Source organism: Pelophylax lessonae, assembly GCF_965119305.1.
Source record: "Pelophylax lessonae genome assembly, chromosome: 1".
NCBI classification, from domain to species: Eukaryota; Metazoa; Chordata; class Amphibia; order Anura; family Ranidae; genus Pelophylax; species Pelophylax lessonae.
Window position 1 is genome coordinate 158,087,529 of NC_138768.1, and position 4,719 is coordinate 158,092,247.

Genomic DNA, 4,719 nt, shown 5'->3' on the forward strand with positions numbered 1-4,719 from the left:
GACAAGGAGCTACCTCAGCCAGAGAAGGGTTGGAGGGAGCTGTTCAGTGACTTTTGAGCTTAATCGAGTATCAGGAGTCAAGAGTTCTACAGTCCTGGAGTTTCTGAGCTAACAAACAAGTTAAAGTCGAGGTTCCAGCACTAATTCAGTCAAGCAGCATTTGAAGCGTCAGGAAGCGCTGGTCGGCATTTAGCAGGCACCAAGACAGCATTAGTGAGCATTTTTTGTACAAAGTCCCAGTTAAGCCTAGAAGAGCCAGAGGAGTATCCCACTCATTCCCTTCTCCCATCCCCTAAATACAATAAAACAAAACAAACCAAAGCTGCCGGAATGGTCATTGTCTCAGTTCTCACACCTGGGTTCGCAACTTAAATGCATTGGAAGTATTACCGGTACTGATGCAGACCTCAGGCCCCAGGCATCCAGATGGATGCCTGGGGCCTGAGACGGCAGACTCGTGCTGTGCATGGGAGGCAGCCGGGAGTTCTTAGGAGTGGTATGTCCTCAGTGTGCCACTGTTACGTTACGAGTACAAGCGTGGGTCCAATGCGGGCAGTGTGGTTATCTGCTGCTTCCGGCAGAAAAAAGTGAGGGACGTCCCAAAAAGCTCTCTGTTATGTGGGAATCAGGCCTTACTCAGGAGGTGATCGGGACTGAATTTAAGTCCCTCCGCAGAGCCGGGAGGGGCATGTTTCGGCTGATGATGCAGCTGGGGGCTCTGCCAGCAGTTTGTGGGCCTGCAATCTGTGGAAAGGGCACTCGGTCGCAGAGTTCCATAGGGAGGGGATCCATGTCCGCACCTGCAACTAGGGATGATCGAACTTTTCAAAAGTTCGGTTTGGCCAGAACATCCGAACTTCCCGAAAGTTCAGCCCGGATTTCAGAACCCCATTGAAATCAATGGGACCCGAACTTTGGTAATCAAAAAACACAATTTTGAAGCCCTAAAACCCAATAAATGCCCCTAAAAATTGCCTAGGGTTCTGGGTCATGCCCCAGGGACTATTAATCACACAAAAGAAAAGTTCTTAAAAATTGAAATTTTTGATAGAGAGCCAATTATTGAAAAAAAAAAAAAAAAAAAAAAAAGAGATTTTTTTATTTTGACTTTGGATTTAGTGTCTGGGGGTCTAAAAAGTGTACCTGTGAAGTTTCAGCTCTGTAGCATGTCCAGAACCATAAAAAAAGATTGTTTGTATTATGTCACTTATAGAACAGGGATATGGCTCCGCTATTTTCACACCTTACCGGTTTAGTATCAAGCTTTTTTTGGGCATTTTTGGGGGTTATTGGAGGCAGGCATAACATCAGAACTTCTGTGTAGGGGTATATATACACACATACTTATATGTATATATACCCATACACATATATAGGTGTGAAAGTAGCAGAACACTATACTTGCGCTAATGAAATAATTAACACTAATATGGCTCCGCTCCTATCACACCTATATATGTGTAAGTGTAAAATACATATAAGTGTGTGTGTATATATATACCCCTATACAGGAGTTCAGATGTTTTGCCTGCCTCCAAAGAACCCAAAAAAATGCCCAAAAAAACGCCTGCAAGAACAAACCTGGGCATTTTTTTTGGCGCTGGCATTTTTTTGGGTTCTTTGGAGGCAGGCAAAACATCTGAACTTCTGTATAGGGGTATATATATATACACACACACTGATATGTATTTTACACTTACACATATATAGGTGTGATAGGAGCGGAGACCTATTGGTGTTAATTATTTCATTAGCGCAAGTATAGTGTTCTGCTCCTTTCACACCTATATATGTGTATGAGTATATATACATATAAGTGTGTATATATACCCCTATACAGAAGTTCTGATGTTTTGCCTGCCTCCAAAGAACCCAAAAAAATGCCAGCGCCAAAAAAAAATGCCCAGGTTTGTTCTTGCAGGCGTTTTTTTGGGCATTTTTTGGGGTTCTTTGGAGGCAGGCATGACATCTGACCTTCTGTATAGGGGTATATATACACACCTACACATATATAGGTGTGAAAGTAGCAGAACACTATTCTTGCGCTAATGAAATAATTAACACTAATATGGCTCCGCTCCTATCACACCTATATATGTGTAAGTGTAAAATACATATAAGTGTGTGTGTATATATATATATATACCCCTATACAGAAGTTCAGATGTTTTGCCTGCCTCCACAGAACCCAAAAAAATCCCAAAAAAACGCCTGCAAGAACAAACCTGGGCATTTTTTTTTGGCGCTGGCATTTTTTTGGGCATTTTTTTTGGGTTCTTTGAAGGCAGGCAAAACATCTGAACTACTGTATAGGGGTATATATATACACACACACTGATATGTATTTTAAACTTACACATATATAGGTGTGATAGGAGCGGATGCTATATCGGTGTTAATTATTTCATTAGCGCAAGTATAGTGTTCTGCTACTTTCACACCTATATATGTGTAAGTGTGTATATATACCCCTATACAGAAGTTCAGATGTTTTGCCTGCCTCCAAAGAACCCAAAAAAATGCCCAAAAAAACGCCTGCAAGAACAAACCTGGGCATTTTTTTTTGGCGCTGGCATTTTTTTGGGCATTTTTTTGGGTTCTTTGGAGGCAGGCAAAACATCTGAACTTCTGTATAGGGGTATATATACACACACACTTATATTTATATATACCCATACACATATATAGGTGTGAAAGTAGCAGAACACTATACTTGCGCTAATGAAATAATTAACACCAATATGGCTCCGCTCCTATCACACCTATATATGTGTAAGTGTAAAATACATATAAGTGTGTGTGTATATATATACCCCTATACAGAAGTTCAGATGTTTTGCCTGCCTCCAAAGACCCCAAAAAATGCCCAAAAAGACGCCTGCAAGAACAAATCTGGGCATTTTTTTTGGCGCTGGCATTTTTTTGGGTTCTTTGGAGGCAGGCAAAACATCTGAACATCTGTATAGGGGTATATATATATATACACACACACTTATATGTATTTTACACTTACACATATATAGGTGTGATAGGAGCGGAGCCATAATGGTGTTAATTATTTAATTAGCGCAAGTATAGTGTTCTGCTCCTTTCCCACCGATATATGTGCAGGTGTATATATACGGACATGTGTGTGTATATATACTACTATACACATGTTCAGATGTCATGCCTGACTCCAAACATGTCCTCAAAAAATCCCTATAAACGCCTGCAGCAAAAAGAATGCTCACAGGTGAGAAGCCATATTAGTGCTCTGAATGTGACACAAGAGAAACGATCTTTTCTCTATAGTGGTCACCCTGATATGGAAGGGTTTTGTCACCCTGCCATAGCAGTCACAATCAGTTAACCCTACACTACACTACGGTCCCCTTACACTTAACACTTTCCTTACAGAAACTGAATAATTAAAGCTAACTATAGTGGAAAATAGCACCCTAACTACACTAGATATCCCTTTCCTCACACTAAAAATTGCTAAATGACCCTTTGTAACAGAAGTCACAGAACTGCTTCCACTCTCTTCCATGTCCCTGTATAACAATGCTAGGAATTTGGCGGGGTCTATCTTATATACTGGGGGACGTATTCACTAATGATTGGCCTATGGACCCTCTAGTCACTCCAATCACATTCCTAGCATTCTCCTGCCCCCTCAATTGGCTTTTACTGATGTACCATTGCATTTTGGTCGGTTCTGGTTGCCGAATTCCGAACTTTTTCAGCAAAAAGTTCGGAATTCGGCCGCTCCCCGAACAGCCAATGTTCGGGTCGAACCGATGGTCGACCCGAACCGTTCGATCATCCCTACCTGCAACCAGAGGGTGGCCGTAGGACACAACTACCTCAGTGGTTCACCCCCACTATCATTCAGCAGCCTGACAAACCTACAGTGATTCAAGCTTCACCCTCCAGTACTAGTAGTGAGGGGGGAAAGTGTCCTGTATGCATTGATTCCCCTTCCTTCTAAAACCGATATGGATCAATTGAGGAAGGGATTGATGATTGGGGGTCTATAGATGAGACTGAGTGGGACTGGGGGTCAGAAGCTGGGAGCAGCTCCCCAGGTCCTGAATTGACAGTACCACTTGATCAAGAGGCTAAGGAAGCCATAGAGAGAAGGGATTTGGCTCAGAAATTGGGGTTTTGCAATGCCTACGTTGAAAGGGTCCCAGACTTCACCCCTCCAGGAAATATTGCTCGGGCCAGAGACCAGAATGCGGCCTATAAGAACATGCTACAAAGGGTGTATACTTCTTTTTCTCCACGAGGGAAAGGAAACAGGAGGACTTTTCCCCGGTTATCCAGGATGCAAAGGTGGATGCAAAAGAAGGTAGCCCTTGAATTTGGGTATGATTACCCATATGCACCAAGAGAAGTAATGTTGCTAGTGGAGAAATTTTGGGACTTTTGGTGTGATGAGATGATTTGGGATTTCCTGTTTGTCCCCAAAACATACAGGGATTCCCCAGAGGAAAAGCTGAAAGAAAAGTTCAATAGTGTGAAAGCTTAGTGGAACTTTGGGCGCTCTATCTACATAGACAGGGTGGAGGCCCATCGCCCAGATGGATCAGGGCCTGCCTGATCCATCATAGTCAAAAATGAACAAGGAGAATATGTTCAAGTCCCTCACTCTGACTATTATATTTGAGGGCAGCAATTGTTCTGTTTCAAACGGAGGACTTTAGAAAAAGAAAGAAGCAAGGAAACTGTGTT